The following is a 19,220-nucleotide window of genomic DNA, read 5'->3' on the forward strand; positions in this document are numbered from 1 at the left end:
TCTCTGCACCTCAGAGGAAGAAGAGTAGCAAGGCCGAGCGGGTGGTTTTAGATTTCTCTGTGATTGCACCCAGCCTTGTCTTTTCTGACTTCACCGTCCGCGCTTGGGGTACAGCTTTTGAGGCTCTCTCGGCCACACTTTTGTGGTTCGTGAGAGGTTTCAGTTGAGGTGAACTTTTTGCCCCTGTGATCTTGGACAGTTTATTATGATTCTTCCTATCTCAGTTTCATCTTCTCTAAAGGATCTCAGTTTCATCTTCTCTAAAGCAGCGTTGATAATATTTTTGTATCAATAATATATATTATATTCAAATATATATTCGAATATATTAATCATAATATTATCAAAGCAATGTTGACAATATTTTTCACATTTGCTATGTGCTTATAAGGTGCCCATGGTATGTAGAGTGCGTTGCATATGGAAAGCAGAGTTAACATAATGGATGTCTGTAATAATAGCTATGGCTTTGGCATCATTTTCATGTCTCCCCATTTTTTTCTAAAATCCCTGGAATGGTTCGGTCCTTGAACTCGGACAGGAGAGATTTAGGTGGTATCAAAGCACGTCCAACATGGACATTGCTGGGCGTGTACAACTTGGAGTTTCTCTGTATCCTTTTCTTGAGAGAATCTTTAGAACACAACCCTCAACTTCCCGTCTTCTGGATTCTCTTCCTAGCACTAAGCAATGATCTTTGTAAAAATAGCCCCACTGGCTTATACCTCTTTACTGTCTGAATTTTATCAAGAGAATTGGGGGGGGGGAAAAAGAATTTTGAATAACTAGTTTTAGAAGGACAAGAACTATTCTTTTAAAAGGAGCCTGAAAAAGCTGACAGTCCTCTTGTAGTTTCTTCACCATCGTTTTTTCTGTTCCTTTCGATTAGTATAATGCAACTAAATCAAATGGTACCCCCCTCCTTTAATTAGGCTCGTCACTGGATTAACATAATTTTGTGTATATTCGTCTTGTTAGCTGAAAACAATTTTAATTTAAAAACTAACGTTAAGAGCTTTCCCTCATAGTCTTCTATGATTTAAGACACCCAAAACAATGTTTCTTAAACTTGCTGGAAAATTCTTTTTCCCTTACAATAAATGTGGAAGAATATAGCCTCCAAAATAAATTATTGAATGAATGAGTGTCATAAACAAAAAGCAACAGGAGTTAAAGTGTAAGTAGTATACGATAAAATATTTCATATCAGTGTAAAATTATTACATGGTACAGGGATAATTGTAAGCTATGTGTGTGTGTATATATATATATATATATATATTTTTTTTTTTTTTGTTTGTTTGAGGCCGAGTCTCGTTCTGTCATCCAGGCTGGAGTGCAGTGGTGCGATCTCCGCTCACTGCAAGCTCCGCCTCCCGGGTTCACGCCATTCTTCTGCCTCAGCATCCCCAGTAGCTGGAACTACAGGCACCAGCCAACACGCCCGGCTAATTTTTTTGTATTTTTAGTAGAGACGGGGTTTCACCGTGTTAACCAGGATGGTCTCAATCTCCTGACCTCGTGATCCTCCCACCTCGGCCTCCGAAAATGCTGGGATCACAGGCATGGGCGACCACGCCCGATCCATTGTAAGCTATATTTTTAAAAAATTTATACCTTACATCATACATTGAAAATAATAAATGAGACCAAAAAGAAAAATAATTGGAAGAACCTATATATAAATATAAACATTCTGGGGGATGAGAAGGCTGGCCTTAATCATAATTTCATGTGCAGCAACCGTAAAGGAAAAGTTTGAAAAATTGGACTTTCCAAAAAAAAAAATCAGTTATATAAAGCAAAATGAAAACAAAGGTAGGGGGGCAAATAAATTGGGAAAAATGTTTGTTAATGTTTATTGTGTATAAAGAGCTAAGAGTCTTAATGCCTAGAGAGCTGTTATTAGAAGAAACAAATGTGTCAAAAGAAAAATAATGAACACTGAGGCAAACTGCATTAGATTGCCATTGCCATAACAAAAGTCTTTAAGCTTCAAAGACTTTGGAGCTTAAACAGCACAAATTTGTTTTCTTATAGTTCTGGGGCCTAGAAGTCCAAGATTATGGTGTCAGCAGGTTTGGTATCTCCCAAGGCCTTTCTCGTTGGCTTACAGATGGCTACTTTCTTGCCGTGTCCTCACATAGCCTTGCGTCTGTGCACATTACCCTGATGTCTCTTCCTAGAGCCTCACCTTTATGACTTCCATTAAACCTTAATTACCTCCTTAAAAACCCTATTCCAAATACAGTCACATTGAAGTTAACACTCCAACATAGGAATTTTGGGGGACACAATTAAGTCCACAATACGACCAAGAAAGCAGAAATGTTAATAGTCTATAGGATGAAAAAAAAAAAAAGTTTATCCTCACCAGTAGTTTAAGAAATGCAAATTTAACTACAGTGTAATGTCTGTTTTGGAACTATCATTTTGGCAAGTAATAAAGTCCATGAGAATGGAGAAGGAATAGATAATACTGGATTTTGAAAGAAGAATGAATTAATTCTTTGTGACAGAACTATAAATTAATAGTATATGAAAGAGAAGGATAAGCCTAAACTGACTTAGGTTTTCAGCTGGAATGATTGGGAGAATGAATGAAGAGGATAGAGCTATTTGTTCAGATCATAGTAGCTCAGTTCTCCCTCAGCGTCAAGGCTGAGCCCCAGCAACTGTTTTGAATAAGGTGACTCGACCAAGTTGATTGGACTAAGAATAGGTACCTAATTCCGGTTGAATCTGTTGGAATTTTTCACACGAGAATCTGTATTTTTTTTTCTTTTTGTTTTTTTATTATACTTTAAGTTCTAGGGTACATGGGCACGACGTGCAGGTTTGTTACATATGTATACATGTGCCATGTTGGTGTGCTACACCCATTAACTTGTCATTTACATTAGGTATATCTCCTAATGCTATCCCTCCCCCTCTACGCCGACAATAGGACCCGGTGTGTGATGATCCCCTTCCTGTGTCCAAGTGATCTCATTGTTCAATTTCCCACCTATGATTGAGAACATGTGGTGTTTGGTTTTCTGTTCTTGTGATAGTTTGCTGAGAATGATGGTTTTCAGCTGCATCCATGTCCCTACAAAGGACATGAACTCATCCTTTTTTATGGCTGCATAGTATTCCATGGTGTGTCTGTGCCACATTTTCTTAATCCAGTCTGTCACCGATGGACATTTCAGTTGATTCCAAGTCTTTGCTCTTGTGAATAGTGCCACAATAAACATACGTGTGCATGTGTCTTTATAGCAGCATGACTTATAATCCTTTGGGTATATCCCGAGTAATGGGATGGCTGGGTCAAATGGTATTTCTAGTTTTAGATCCTTGAGGAATCGCCACACTGTTTTCCACAATGGTTGAACTAGTTTACAATCCCACCAACAGTGTAAAAGTGTTCCTATTTCTCCACACCCTCTCCAGCACCTGTTGTTTCCTGATTTTTTAATGATTGCCATTGTAACTGGTGTGAGATGGTATCTCATTGTGGTTTTGATTTGCATTTATCTGATGGCAATTGATGATGAGCATTTTTACATGTGTCTGCAGGCTGTATGAATGTCTTCTTTTGAGAAGTGTCTGTTCATATCCTTTGCCCACTTTTTGATGGGGTTGTTTGTTTTTTTCTTGTAAATTTGTTTGAGTTCTTTATAGGTTCTGGATATTAGCCCTTTGTCAGATGAGTAGATTGCAAAAATATTCTCCCATTCTGTAGGTTGCCTGTTCACTCTGATGGTAGTTTCTTTTGCTGTGCAGAAGCTCTTTAGTTTAATTAGATCCCATGTGTCAATTTTTGCTTTTGCTGCCGTTGCTTTTGGTGTTTTAGACATGAAGTCCTTGCCCATGCCTATGTCCTGAATGGTATTACCTAGGTTTTCTTCTAGGTTTTTATAGTTTTAGGTCTAACATTTAAGTCTCTAATCCATCTTGAATTAATTTTCGTGTAAGGAGTAAGGAAAAGATCCAGTTTCAGCTTTCTACTTATGACTAGCCAATTTTCCCAGCACCATTTATTAAATAGGGAATCCTTTCCCCATTTCTTGTTTTTCTCAGGTTTGTCAAAGATCAGATGGCTGTAGATGTGTGGTATTATTTCTGAGGGCTCTGTTATGTTCCATTGGTCTAGATCTCTGTTTTGGTACCAGTACCAGCTATTTTGGTTACTGTAGCCTTGTAGTATAGTTTGAAGTCAGGTAGCGTGATGCCTCCAGCTTTGTTCTTTTGGCTTAGGATTGTCTTGACAATGCGGGCTCTTTTTTTGTTCCATATGAACTTTAAAGCAGTTTTTTTCCAATTCTGTGAAGAAAGTCATTGGTAGCTTAATGGGGATGGCATTGAATCTATAAATAACCTTGGGCAGTATGGCCATTTTCACGATATTGATTCTTCCTATCCATGAGCATGGTATGTTCTTCCATTTGTTTGTGTCCTCTTTTATTTCACTGAGCAGTGGTTTGTAGTTCTCCTTGAAGAGGTCCTTACATCCCTTGTAAGTTGGATTCCTACATATTTTTTTTTCCTTTTTTTTTCCTTTTTTTTTTTTTTCCTACGTATTTTGTTCTCTTTGAAGCTATTGTGAATGGAAGTTCACTCATGATTTGGCTTTCTGTTTGTCTTTACTGGTGTAGAAGAATGCTTGTGATTTTTGCACATTGATTTTGTATCCTGAGACTTTGCTGAAGTTGCTTATCAGCTTAAGGAGATTTTGGGCTGAGACAGTGGGGTTTTCTAAATATGCAATCATGTCCTCTGCAAACCGGGACAATTTGACTTCTTCTTTTCCTAACTGAATACCCTTGATTTCTTTCTCTTGCCTGATTGCCCTAGCCAGAACTTCCAACACTGTGTTGAATAGGAGTGGTGAGAGAGGGCATCCCTGTCTTGTGCCAATTTTCAAAGGGAATTTTTCCAGTTTTTGCCCATTCAGTATGATATTGGCTGTGGGTTTGTCATAAATAGCTCTTACTATTTTGAGATACGTTCCATCAGTACCGAATTTATTGAGCGTTTTTAGCATGAAAGTCTGTTGAATTTTGTCAAAGGCCTTTTCTGCGTCTATTGAGATAATCATGTGGTTTTTGTCTTTGGTTCTATTTATATGCTGGATTACGTTTATTGATTTGTGTATGTTGAACCAGCCTTGCATCCCAGGGATGAAGCCCACTTGATCAAGGTGGATAAGCTTTTTGATGTACTGCTGGATTCGGTTTGCCAGTATTTTATTGAAGATTTTTGTATCGATGTTCATCAGGGATATTGGTCTAAAATCCTTTTTTTTTTTTTTTTTTTGGTTGTGTCTCTGTCAGACTTTGGTATCAGGATGATGTTGGCCTCGTAAAATGAGTTAAGGAGGATTCCCTTTTTTTTCTATTAATTGGAATAGTTTCAGAAGGAATGGTACCAACTCCTCCTTGTACCTCTGGTAGAATTCGACTGTGAATCCATCTGGTCCTGGACTTTTTTTGGTTGGTAGGCTATTAATTATTACCTCAATTTCAGAGCCTGCTATTGGTCTATTCAGGGATTCAACTTCTTCCTGTTTTAGTCTTGGGAGAGTGTAAGTGTCCAGGAAATTATCCATTTCTTCTACATTTTCTAGTTTATTTGCGTAGAGGTGTTTATAGTATTCTCTGATGGTAGTTTGTATTTATGTGCAGTCAGTGGTGATATCCCCTTTATCATTTTTTATTGCATTTATTTGATTCTTTTCTCCTCTTTATTAGTCTTGCTATGGGTCTATCAATTTTTTTGATCTTTTCAAGAAAAACAGCTTCTGGATTCATTGATTTCTTGGAGGGTTTTTTGTGTCTCTATCTCCTTCAATTCTACTCTGATCTTAGTTATTTCTTGCCTTCTGCTAGCTGTTGAATGTGGTTGCTCTTGCTTCTCTAGTTCTTTTAATTGTGATCTTAGGGTGTCAATTTTACATCATTCCTGCTTTCTCTTGTGGGCATTTAGTGCTGTAAATTTCCCTCTACACACTGCTTTAAATGTGTCCCAGAGATTCTGGTATGTTGTATCTTTGTTCTCATTGATTTCAAAGAACATCTTTATTTCTGCCTTCATTTTGTTATGTACCCAGTAGTCATTCAGGAGCAGGTTGTTCAGTTTCCATGTAGTTGAGCGGTTTTGATTGAGTTTCTTAGTCCTGAGTTCTAGTTTGATTGCACTGTGGTCTGAGAGACAGTTTGTTATAATAGCTGTTCTTTTACATTTGCTGAGGAGTGCTTTACTTCCAACTATGTGGTCAGTTTTGGAATAAATGTGATGTAGTGCTGAGAAGAATGTATATTCTGTGATTTGGGGTGGAGAGTTCTGTAGATGTCTATTAGGTCTGCTTGGTGCAGAGTTGACTTCAATTCCTGGATATCTTTGTTAACTTTCTGTCTTGTTGATCTGTCTGATGTTGAAAGTGGGGTGTTAAAGTCTCCCATTATTATTGTATGGGAGTCTAAGTCTCTTCGTAGGTCTGTAAGGACTTGCTTTATGAATCTGGGTGTGGGGGCGGAGCAAGATGGCCGAATAGGAACAGCTCCAGTCTCCAACTCCCAGCGCGAGTAACACAGAAGACCGGTGATTTCTGCATTTTCAACTGAGGTACTGGGGTCATCTCTCTAGGGAGTGCCGGACAATCGGTGCTGGTCAGCTGCTGCAGCCTGACCAGCGTGACCTGAAGCAGGGCGAGGCATCGCCTCACCTGGAAGCGCAAGGGGGAAGGAAATCCGTTTTCGTAGCCAGGGGAACTGAGACACATAACACCTGGAAAATCGCGTAACTCCCACCCCAATACTGCGCTTTAAGGAAACAGGCACACCAGGAGAATATATCCCACACCTGGCCGGGAGGGTCCCACGCCCACAGAGCCTCCCTCACGGCTAACACAGCCCTCTGCGGCGATCTATCCGCAAGGCAGCAGCGAGGCTGGGGGAGGGGCGCCCGCTATTGCTGAGGCTTAAGTAGGTAAACAAAGCCGCTGGGAAGCTCGAACTGGGTGGAGCTCACAGCAGCTCAAGGAAACCTGCCTGTCTCTGTAGACTCCACCTCTGGGGACAGCCCACAGCTGAGGTCCAATAGGGAAAGCAGCGGGGGCGGTGCAGAGGCGAACGACTCTGTCTGACAGCTTTGGGGAGAGCCGTGGATCTCCCAACGCGGGTTGAGATCCGAGAACGGACAGACTGCCTGCTCAGGTGGGTCCCTGACCCCTGAGTAGCCTAGCTGGGAGACATCCCCCACTAGGGCAGTCTGACACCCCACACCTCACAGGGTGGAGTCATCCCTGAGAGGAAACTTCCAAAGGAAGAATCAGACAGGTACACTCGCTGCTCAGCAATATTCTATCTTTGGCAACCTCTGCTGCTGATACCCAGGCAAACAGGGTCTGGAGTGGACCTCAAGCAATCTCCAACAGACCAACAGACAGTCCTTCTGACTGTCAGACGGAAAACTATCAAACAGGAAGGACACCTATACCAAAACCCCATCAGTACGTCACCATCATCAAAGACCAGAGACAGATAAAACCACAAAGATGGGGAAAAAGCAGGGCAGAAAAGCTGGACATGCAAAAAATAAGAGCGCATCTCCCCCTGCAAAGGAGCGCAGCCCATCGCCAGCAACGGATCAAAGCTGGTCAGAGAATGACTTTGACGAGATGAGAGAAGAAGGCTTCAGTCCATCAAACTTCTCAGAGCTAAAGGAGGAATTACGTACCCAGCGCAAAGAAACTAAAAATCTTGAAAAAAAAGTGGAAGAATTGACAGCTAGACTAATTAATGCAGAGAAGATCATAAACGAAATGACAGAGATGAAAACCATGACACGAGAAATACGTGACAAATGCACAAGCTTCAGTAACCGACTCGATCAACTGGAAGAAAGAGTATCAGCGATTGAGGATCAATGAATGAATGAAGCGAGAAGAGAAACCAAAAAGAAAAGAAGAAAAAGAAATGAACAAAGCTGCAAGAAGTATGGGATTATGTAAAAAGACCAAATCTACGTCTGATTGGGGTGCCTGAAAGTGAGGGGGAAATGGAACCAAGTTGGAAAACCTCTTCAGGATATCATCCAGGAGAACTTCCCCAATCTAGTAGGGCAGGCCAACATTCAAATTCAGGAAATACAGAGAACGCCACAAATACTCCTCCAGAAGAGCAACTCCAAGACACATAATTGCCAGATTCACCAAAGTTGAAATGAAGGAAAAAATCTTAAGGGCAGCCAGAGAGAAAGGTCGGGTTACCCACAAAGGGAAGCCCATCAGACTAACAGCAGATCTCTCGGCAGAAACTCTACAAGCCAGAAGAGAGTGGGGCCATATTCAACGTTCTTAAAGAAAAGAATTTTAAACCCAGAATTTCATATCCAGCCAAACTAAGTTTCATCAGTGAAGGAGAAATAAAATCCTTTACATATAAGCAAATGCTTAGAGATTTTGTCACCACCAGGCCTGCCTTACAAGAGACCCTGAAGGAAGCCCTAAACATGGAAAGGAACACCGGTACCAGCCATTGCAAAACATGCCAAAATGTAAAGACCATCGAGGCTAGGAAGAAACTGCATCAACTAATGAGCAAAATAACCAGTTAATATCATAATGACAGGATCAAGTTCACACATAACAATATTAACCTTAAATGTCAATGGACTAATGCTCCAATTAAAAGACCAGACTGGCAAACTGGATAAAGAGTCAAGACCCATCAGTCTGCTGTATTCAGGAGACCCATCTCACATGCAGAGACATACATAGGCTCAAAATAAAGGGATGGAGAAGATCTACCAAGCAAATGGAGAACAAAAAAAAGCAGGGTTGTTCAATCCTAGTCTCTGATAAAACAGACTTTAAACCATCAAAGATCAAAAGAGACAAAGAAGGCCATTACATAATGGTAAAGGGATCAATTCAACAGGAAGAGCTAACTCTCCTAATATATATGCACCCAATACAGGAGCACCCAGATTCATAAAGCAAGTCCTTAGAGACCTACAAAGAGACTTAGACTCCCATACAATAATAATGGGAGACTTCAACACTCCACTGTCAACATTAGACAGATCAACGAGACAGAAAGTTAACAAGGATATCCAGGAATTGAACTCATCTCTGCACCAAGCGGACCTAATAGACATCTATAGAACTCTCCACCCCAAATCAACAGAATATACATTCTTCTCAGCACCACATCGCACTTATTCCAAAATTGACCACATAATTGGAAGTAAAGCACTCCTCAGCAAATGTAAAAGAACAGAAATTATAACAAACTGTCTCTCAGACCACAGTGCAATCAAACTAGAACTCAGGACTAAGAAACTCAATCAAAACCGCTCAACTACATGGAAACTGAATAACCTGCTCCTGAATGACTACTGGGTACATAACGAATGAAAGCAGAAATAAAGATGTTCTTTGAAACCAATGAGAACAAAGATACAACATACCAGAATCTCTGGGACACATTTAAAGCAGTGTGTAGAGGGAAATTTATAGCACTAAATGCCCACAAGAAAGCAGGAAGATCTAAAATTGACACTCTAACATCACAATTAAAAGAACTAGAGAGGCAAGAGCAAACACATTCAAAAGCTAGCAGAAGGCAAGAAATAACTAAGATCAGAGCAGAACTGAAGGAGATAGAGTCACAAAAAACCCTCCAAAAAATCAATGAATCCAGGAGTTGGTTTTTTGAAAAGATCAACAAAATTGACAGACCGCTAGCAAGACTAATAAAGAAGAAAAGAGAGAGGAATCAAATAGACGCAATAAAAAATGATAAGGGGATATCACCACCGACCCCACAGAAATACAAACAACCATCAGAGAATACTAAATGCCTCTACGCAAATCGACTAGAAAATCTAGAAGAAATGGATAATTTCCTGGACACTTACACTCTCCCAAGACTGAACCGGAAGAAGTTGAATCCCTGAATAGACCAATACAGGCTCTGAAATTGAGGCAACAATTAATAGCCTACCCACGAAAAAAAGTCCAGGACCAGATGGATTCACAGCTGAATTCTACCAGAGGTACAAGGAGGAGCTGGTACCATTCCTTCTGAAACTATTCCAATCAATAGAAAAAGAGGGAATCCTCCCTAACTCATTTTATGAGGCCCATCATCCTGATACCAAAGCCTGGCAGAGACACAACAAAAAAAGAATTTTAGACCAATATCCCTGATGAACATCGATGCAAAAATTCTCAATAAAATACTGGCAAACCGATTCAGCAGCACATCAAAAGCTTATCCACCATGATCAAGTGGGCTTCATCCCTGGGATGCAAGGCTGGTTCAACATTCGCAAATCAATAAACGTAATCCAGCATATAAACAGAACCAAAGACAAGAACCACATGATTATCTCAATAGATGCAGAAAAGGCTTTTGACAAAATTCAACAGCCCTTTATGCTAAAAACGCTCAATAAATTCGTTATTGATGGAACGTACCTCAAAATAATAAGAGCTATTTACGACAAACCCACAGCTAATATCATACTGAATGGGCAAAAACTGGAAAAATTCCCTTTGAAAACTGGCACAAGACAGGGATGCCCTCTCTCACCACTCCTATTCAACATAGTGTTGGAAGTTCTGGCTAGGGCAATCAGGCAAGAGAAAGAAATCAAGGGTATCCAGTTAGGAAAAGAAGAAGTCAAATTGTCCCTGTTTGCAGATGACATGATTGTATATTTAGAAAAACCCATCGTCTCAGCCCAAAATCTCCTTAAGCTGATAAGCAACTTCAGCAAAGTCTCAGGATACAAAATTAATGTGCAAAAATCACAAGCATTCTTATACCAGTAACAGACAAGCAGAGAGCCAAGTCAGGAATGAACTTCCATTCACAATTGCTTCAAAGAGAATAAAATACCTAGGAATCCAGCTTACAAGGATGTAAAGGACCTCTTCAAGGAGAACTACAAACCACTGCTCAGTGAAATCAAAGAGGACACAAACAAATGGAAGAACATACCATGCTCATGGATAGGAAGAATCAATATCGTGAAAATGGCCATACTGCCCAAGGTGATTTATAGATTCAATGCCATCCCCATCAAGCTACCAATGAGTTTCTTCACAGAATTGGAAAAAACTGCTTTAAAGTTCATATGGAACCAAAAAAGAGCCCGCATTGCCAAGACAATCCTAAGTCAAAAGGACAAAGCTGGAGGCGTCACGCTACCTGACTTCAAACTATACTACAAGGCTACAGTAACCAAACAGCATGGTACTGGTACCACAACAGAGAAATAGACCAATGAACAGAACAGAGTCCTCAGAATAATACCACACATCTACAGCCATCTGATCTTTGACAACCTGACAAAAACAGAAATGGGGAAAGGATTCCCTATTTAATAAATGGTGCTGGGAAAATTGGCTAGCCACAAGTAGAAAGCTGAAACTGGATCCTTTCCTTACCCCTTATACGAAAATTAATTCAAGATGGATTAGAGACTTAAATGTTAGACCTAATACCATAAAAACCCTAGAAGAAAATCTAGGTAGTACCATTCAGGACATAGGCATGGGCAAGGACTTCATGTCTAAAACACCAAAAGCAACGGCAGCAAAAGCCAAAATTGACACATGGGATCTAATTAAACTAAAGAGCTTTTGCACAGCTAAAGAAACTACCATCAGAGTGAACAGGCAACCTACAGAATGGGAAAAAATTTTTGCAACCTACTCATCTGACAAAGGGCTAATATCCAGAATCTACAAAGAACTCAAACAAATATACAAGAAAAAAACACAACCCCATCAAAAAGTGGGGAAAGGATATGAACAGACATTTCTCAAAAGAAGACATCCATACAGCCAACAGACACATGAAAAAATGCTCGTCATCACTCGCCATCAGAGAAATGCAAATCAAAACCACAATGAGATACCATCTCACACCAGTTAGAATGGCAATCATTAAGAAGTCAGGAAACAATAATGTTGGAGAGGATGTGGAGAAATAGGAACACTTTTACACTGTTGGTGGGATTGTAAACTAGTTCAACCATTATGGAAAACAGTATGGCGATTCCTCAAGGATCTAGAACTAGATGTACCATATGACCCAGCCATCCCACTACTGGGTATATACCCAAAGGATTATAAATTACTCTACTACAAAGACACATGCACACGTATGTTTATTGCGGCACTATTCACAATAGCAAAGACTTGGAATCAACCCAAATGTCCATCTGTGACAGACTGGATTAAGAAAATGTGGCACATATACACCATGGAATACTATGCAGCCATCAAAAAGGATGAGTTTGCGTCCTTTGTAGGGACATGGATGCAGCTGGAAACCATCATTCTTAGCAAACTATCACAAGAGAGAAAACCAAACACCGCATGTTCTCACTCATAGGTGGGAACTGAACAATGAGATCACTTGGACTCGGGAAGGGAACATCACACACTGGGGCCTATCATGGGGAGGGGGAGGAGGGAGGGATTGCATTGGGGAGTTATACATGATATAAACGTTATGCACATGTACCCTAGAACTTAAAGTATAATAAAAAATAAAAAAGAAAAAAAAAAAAAAATGAATCTGGGTGCTCCTGTATTGGGGCATATAATAGGAAGTTAGCTCTTCCTGATGAATTGATCCTTTTACCATTATGTAATGGCTTTCTTTGTCTCTTTTGACTTTGATGTTTAAAGTCTGTTTTCAGAGACTAGTTGCAACCCCCTGCTTTTCTGTGTGTTCCATTTGCTTGGTAGATCTTTCTTTCTCCATCCCTTTATTTTCAGCCTATGTGTGTCTCTGCATGTGAGATGGGTCTCCTGAATACATCAAACTGATGGGTCTTGACTCTTTATCCAATTTTCCAGTCTGTGTCTTTTAATTGGACCATTTAGTCCATTTACATTTAAGGATAATATTGTTATGTGAGAACTTGATCCTGTCATTATGATATTAGCTGGTTATTTTGCTTGCTAGTGATGCAGTTTCTTCCAAGCATCGATGGGCTTTACATTTTGACTTGTTTTTGCAGTGGCTGGTACCTGTTGTTCCTTTCCATGTTTATTGCTTCCTTCAGGATCTCTTGTAGGGCAGGCCTGGTGGTGACAAAATCTCTAAGCATTTGCTTGTCTGTGAAGGATTTTATTTCTCCTTAACTTATGAAACTTAGTTTAGCTGGATATGAAAATCTGGGTTGAAAATTCTTTTCTTTTAGAATGTCGAATATTGGCCCCCACTGTCTTCTGGCTTGGAGAGTTTCTATCGAGAGATCTGCCGTTAGTCTGATGGGCTTCCCTTTGTGTGTAAGCCGACCTTTCTCTCTGGCTGCCCTTAACATTTTTTCCTTCATTTCAACTTTGGTGAATCTGACAATTTTGTGTCTTGGAGTTGCTCTTCTCGAGTAATATCTTTGTGGCATTCTCTGTATTTCTGAATTTGAATGTTGGCCTGCCTTACAAAGTTGGGGACGTTCTCCTGGATGATATCCTGAAGAGTGTTTTCCAACTTTGTTCCATTTTCCCCGTCACTTTGAAGCACACCAATCAGATGTAGATTTGGTCTTTTCACTTAATCCCATATTTCTTGGAGGCTTTGTTCATTTCTTTTTACTCTTTTTTCTCTACATTTCTCTTCTCGCTTCATTTCATTCATTTGATCTTCAATCGCTGATACTCTTTCTTCCAGTTGATTGAGTCGGTTACTAATGCTTGTGCATTTGTCACGTAGTTCTTGTGTTATGGTTTTCATCTCCATCAGTTCTTTTAAGGTCTTCTCTGCATTGATTATTCTAGTTATCCATTCATCCATTCTTTTTTCAAGATTTTTAGTTTCTTTGCGCTGGTTAGGTAGTTACTCCTTTAGCTCTGAGAAGTTTGATCAACTGAAGGCTTCTTCTCTCAACTCTTCAAAGTCATTCTCCATCCAGCTTTGTTCCGTTGCTGGCGATGAGCTGCATTCCTTTGGAGGGGGAGATGTGCTCCGATTTTTTGAATTTCCAGCTTTTCTGCACTGCTTTTCCCCCATCTTTGTGGTTTTATCTGCCTTTGGTCTTTGATGATGGTGATGTAGTAATGAGGTTTTGGTGTAGGTGTCCTTTCTGTTCGTTAGTTTTCCTTCTAAAAGTCAGGACCTTCTGCTGTAGGTCTGTTGGAGTTTGCTTGAGGTCCACTCCAGACCCTGTTTGCCTGGGTATCAGCAGCAGAGCCTGCAGAAGATAGAATATTGCTGAACAGCGAGTGTTGCTGTCTGATTCTTGCTCAGTAAGCTTTGTCTCAGGGGTGTACCGTGTCATGTTAGGTGTGAGGTGTGTGTCTGCACCTAGTGGGGGATATCTCCCAGTTAGGCTACTCAGGGGTCAGGGACCCACTTGAGCAGGCAGTCTGTCCATTCTGAGATCTCAGCCTCCATGCTGGGAGATCAGTGGGAGATCAGAGCTCCCGGTGGAGCTCTCTTCGAAGATGTCAGACAGGGGCATTTACCTCTGCCGAGGTTTCTGCTGCTTTTTGTTTAGCTATGCCCTGTCCCCAGAGGAGGAGTCTACAGAGGCAGGCCGGCCCCCTTGAGCTGTGGTGTGCTCCACCCAATTCGAACTTCCTGGCGGCTTTGTTTACCTACTTAAGCCTCAGCAATGGCAGGCGCTCCTCCCCCAGCCTTGCTGCCACCTTGCAGTTAGATCTCAGACTGCTGTGCTAGTAATGAGGGAGGCTCCGTGAGCGTGGGACCCTCTGGGCCAGGTGTGGGATATAATCTCCTGGTGTGCCGTTTGCTAAGACCCTTGGTAAAGCACAGTATAAGGGTAGGAGTTACCCAATTTTCCAGGTGTTATGTGTCTCAATTTCCTTTGGCTAGGAAATGGAATTCCCTTCCCCCTGGCGCTTCCCAGGTTAGGTGATGCCTCGCCCTGCTTCAGCTCTCGCTGGTTGGGCTGCATCTGCGGACCAGCACCAACTGTCCGACATGCCCCAGTGAGATGAACCCGGTACCTCAATTGAAAATGCAGAAATCACCCGTCTTCTGTGTCACTCACACTGTGAGCTGGAGACTGGAGCTGTTCCTGTTTGGCCATCTTCGAGAATCTCTATTTACACCAAATTTTTAAAATTTGGTGTCTTAAGTGGCAGGGCTGTAACATACACTCATATATTTATATAAAACCTTGAGAAATATAGATTGGCCATTTTTCCACTAGAGAAATAGAAAAAATGTAGAGATGGGGTGGGGAGAAAGAGAGAATGATACTTTCCAAAAGGATGAGATGGAAAAATAGTGCAGATGCAATTCTAGTCTCTTTTTTAAGAATTTTTTCTTTGGCCTGGTTTCATTCCTGCCCTGGAGTTCTGTAAAATATTCCTGTATCCTTATAAAATTCCCCCCTCTTTTTTTCTTGCATAAATAACTTGACTAAGTGTTATGTTCTCTTTCTCTTTTTTTTTTTTTTTTTTGAGACGAAGTCTCGCTGTGTCACCCAAACTGGAATGCAGTGGCCAGATCTCAGCTCACTGCAAACTCCGCCTTTCGGGTTCATGTCATTCTCCTGCCTCAGCCTCCCGAGTAGCTGGGACTATAGGCACCCGCCACCTTGCCTGGCTAGTTTTTTTTTTTTTTTTTGTATTTTTTAGTAGAGACGGGGTTTCACTGGGTTAGCCAGGATGGTCTCGATCTCCTGACCTTGTGATCTGCCCGTCTCGGCCTCCCAAAGTGCTGGGATTACAGGCTTGAGCCACCGCGCCCGGCCAGTTTTATGTTATCTTAAAACCAAGACTGATAAGAATAAATGAGAAGGAGAATTTAAAGCTGACTTTTATACCTTTCAGCCTTAAGGAATTTATAGAACTTCACACAAAGTGGGTCTCTAGGTGTAATGCTCAAAGCTTCACCTTTCGGGGAAATTTTCCTTCTACACTGTTATTCAAAGACTTTACAAGTGATGTTATCACACAGCTGCTTCTCATTTTTTACTGGCACCTGCATACCAAGTCAGCCTATCCATAATCTCACCATAAAAGCTCAGGTTTTTTCCTCCTCCTTCAGCTGGCCATAGAGTAATCCCTATGTAACCATTGGTGTGAGGTGAGGGAGGTGTTTTGGTGGAAACTTGGTGGGTTGCATGGGCATCTGAGCTGCTTGCTCATGCAGCTTGCTCATACCCTCTGGTGCTTGTGTCTCAGATGTACCATTATCTTTTTATCTATTTCTGGTGGGGTATCTGACTTTGAGTTGAAGTCTCTAACAGTACCCAGCTTATGGTGGGCGATTTCAAACATCTCAAAAATTAAAATCCCAACGGTCAGAAGAGAATGGAATAATACATTCTAAATGCTGGGGGGGTTGGGGGGGAACTAACCTAGAAGTGTGTATTAAGGTCCTTGGCTTGTTCAAAAAGATGTCAGAGGTACTAAAATCACTTTTGACTTTACTATACTTTATAATTAAATACTTATGGAAAATATATTGGTAAATGAAGAAGCCAAAAGAAACAGAAAAAAGGCCCAAAGTGGTAAGGGAAAGATTAAGATAGTACAATGTTATAGAACCAAAGTTTATATAATTGTCAAAAAGAAGTGATCTATATGTCATGATACAGGTCAAAAACTTGAAGATGAGGACATGCCTATTGAATGTAATATTTAGCAGATTTTTAGTGACCTTTCAAAGAAATGTTTTATGGTTAACCAGATGGCAAAGGGTTAAGGAAGAGTGATTGGGAAAAGGAGAAAGGGATAAATATTTGTTAATATTGTCTATAGTGAGTTTTGTTTAAGTCATTGGATTCAGACCTTCCAGAAATGAAGTGAGATATTATCCTGTTTTATCTCACGGATACTCCCAAGACACTGGGTATAGCTTTCCTTCTAGCCTTTTCTTTTACTTCCAGGTTGGTTTATTGCTTTCTTAATAGGTTGCAGATGTTTATCTTCTGGTACTTTAAATGATACAGGTAGAATAGGATGCTGTGTGGACCATAGGGATTTTTGCCATTCAGCTTTATTTACTTGTCTCCACTGCCCTCCTTACACAGAGTTCTAGTCTCGTGATTACATCTTCACCTTGAAGGTTACAACTTAGTCTAGATAAAGTACTCTCAAGTATATCTCTGATCTCTGAGTGAAAATAAACTTCAGTCAGCCAATCCACTATATCATTTTGTTGTTAGACTGGGCTACCCTATATTTTGCTGTTAGATTTCATACCACCTGATTCTGTGTACATCCTTGACTGACCTCTTGGACACCTCAAATTTCCAAAAAGGTTATGGTTTAAATGTGTTTTCACTTTGCTCATTTTTGCCATAATTCATTTCACATCACTGTTTTTCTTTTGTATTATCTGGCTTATTATTCTTGGTTTTCACATATTTAGCTGCATAATATAACTACTTAAGATTTTAATTGGTTATGTAAAGCACTGAATGCTTTGTTTAATTAGGGAAGAAGTAATATTTTGTACATGAAGCTATGGTAGTAATGGTAACAATTATTAGTTGTAATTATATCTTTTTTTTTTTATTTAAGTTCTAGGGTACATGTGCATGACGTTTATATCATGTATAACTCCCCAATGCAATCCCTCCCTCCTCCCCCCTCCCCATGATAGGCCCCAGTGTGTGATGTTCCCCTTCCCGAGTCCAAGTGATCTCATTGTTCAGTTCCCACCTATGAGTGAGAACATGCGGTGTTTGGTTTTCTCTTCTTGTGATAGTTTGCTAAGAATGATGGTTTCCAGCTGCATCCATGTCCCTACAAAGGACGCAAACTCATCCTTTTTGATGGCTGCATAGTATTCCATGGTGTATATGTGCCACATTTTCTTAATCCAGTCTGTCACAGATGGACATTTGGGTTGATTCCAAGTCTTTGCTATTGTGAATAGTGCCACAATAAACATACGTGTGCATGTGTCTTTGTAGTAGAGTATTTATAATCCTTTGGGTATATACCCAGTAGTGGGATGGCTGGGTCATATGGTACATCTAGTTCTAGATCCTTGAGGAATCGCCATACTGTTTTCCATAATGGTTGAACTAGTTTACAATCCCACCAACAGTGTAAAAGTGTTCCTATTTCTCCACATCCTCTCCAACACCTGTTGTTTCCTGACTTCTTAATGATTGCCATTCTAACTGGTGTGAGATGGTATCTCATTGTGGTTTTGATTTGCATTTCTCTGATGGCGAGTGATGATGAGCATTTTTTCATGTGTCTGTTGGCTGTATGGATGTCTTCTTTTGAGAAATGTCTGTTCATATCCTTTCCCCACTTTTTGATGGGGTTGTTTGTTTTTTTCTTGTATATTTGTTTGAGTTCTTTGTAGATTCTGGATATTAGCCCTTTGTCAGATGAGTAGGTTGCAAAAATTTTTTCCCATTCTGTAGGTTGCCTGTTCACTCTGATGGTAGTTTCTTTAGCTGTGCAAAAGCTCTTTAGTTTAATTAGATCCCATGTGTCAATTTTGGCTTTTGCTGCCGTTGCTTTTGGTGTTTTAGACATGAAGTCCTTGCCCATGCCTATGTCCTGAATGGTACTACCTAGATTTTCTTCTAGGGTTTTTATGGTATTAGGTCTAACATTTAAGTCTCTAATCCATCTTGAATTAATTTTCGTATAAGGGGTAAGGAAAGGATCCAGTTTCAGCTTTCTACTTATGGCTAGCCAATTTTCCCAGCACCATTTATTAAATAGGGAATCCTTTCCCCATTTCTTGTTTCTCTCAGGTTTGTCAAAGATCAGATGGCTGTAGATGTGTGGTATTATTTCTGAGGACTCTGTTCTGTTCCATTGGTCTATATCTCTGTTGTGGTACCAGTACCATGCTGTTTTGGTTACTGTAGCCTTGTAGTATAGTTTGAAGTCAGGTAGCGTGACGCCTCCAGCTTTGTCCTTTTGACTTAGGATTGTCTTGGCAATGCGGGCTCTTTTTTGGTTCCATATGAACTTTAAAGCAGTTTTTTCCAATTCTGTGAAGAAAGTCATTGGTAGCTTGATGGGGATGGCATTGAATCTATAAATAACCTTGGGCAGTATGGCCATTTTCACGATATTGATTCTTCCTATCCATGAGCATGGTATGTTCTTCCATTTGTTTGTGTCCTCTTTGATTTCACTGAGCAGTGGTTTGTAGTTCTCCTTGAAGAGGTCCTTTACATCCCTTGTAAGCTGGATTCCTAGGTATTTTATTCTCTTTGAAGCAATTGTGAATGGAAGTTCATTCCTGATTTGGCTCTCT

General features: G+C 40.4%; 1 long non-coding RNA gene across 3 annotated transcripts in view; it reads left to right on the forward strand.

Moving 5' to 3' along the window:
* The window catches only part of LOC117097589, a 78,732-nt gene that overhangs the window by 223 nt on the left and 59,289 nt on the right, over positions 1–19,220 (forward strand). Inside the window, exon 2 of one of the 3 annotated variants that reach the window (XR_004442999.1) lies at positions 1,473–1,589. The exons of 1 other annotated variant lie outside the window; for it this stretch is intronic. This is a non-coding gene — a long non-coding RNA (uncharacterized LOC117097589). Of the gene's footprint in view, positions 1–1,469; positions 1,590–19,220 lie in introns of all 3 variants that reach the window. One more of the 3 variants, XR_004442998.1, reaches the window with a different exon arrangement.

The sequence above is a fragment of the Trachypithecus francoisi genome, unplaced genomic scaffold (genome assembly GCF_009764315.1).
Source record: "Trachypithecus francoisi isolate TF-2019V2 unplaced genomic scaffold, Tfra_2.0 Lachesis_group15, whole genome shotgun sequence".
Classification (NCBI taxonomy): domain Eukaryota; kingdom Metazoa; phylum Chordata; class Mammalia; order Primates; family Cercopithecidae; genus Trachypithecus; species Trachypithecus francoisi.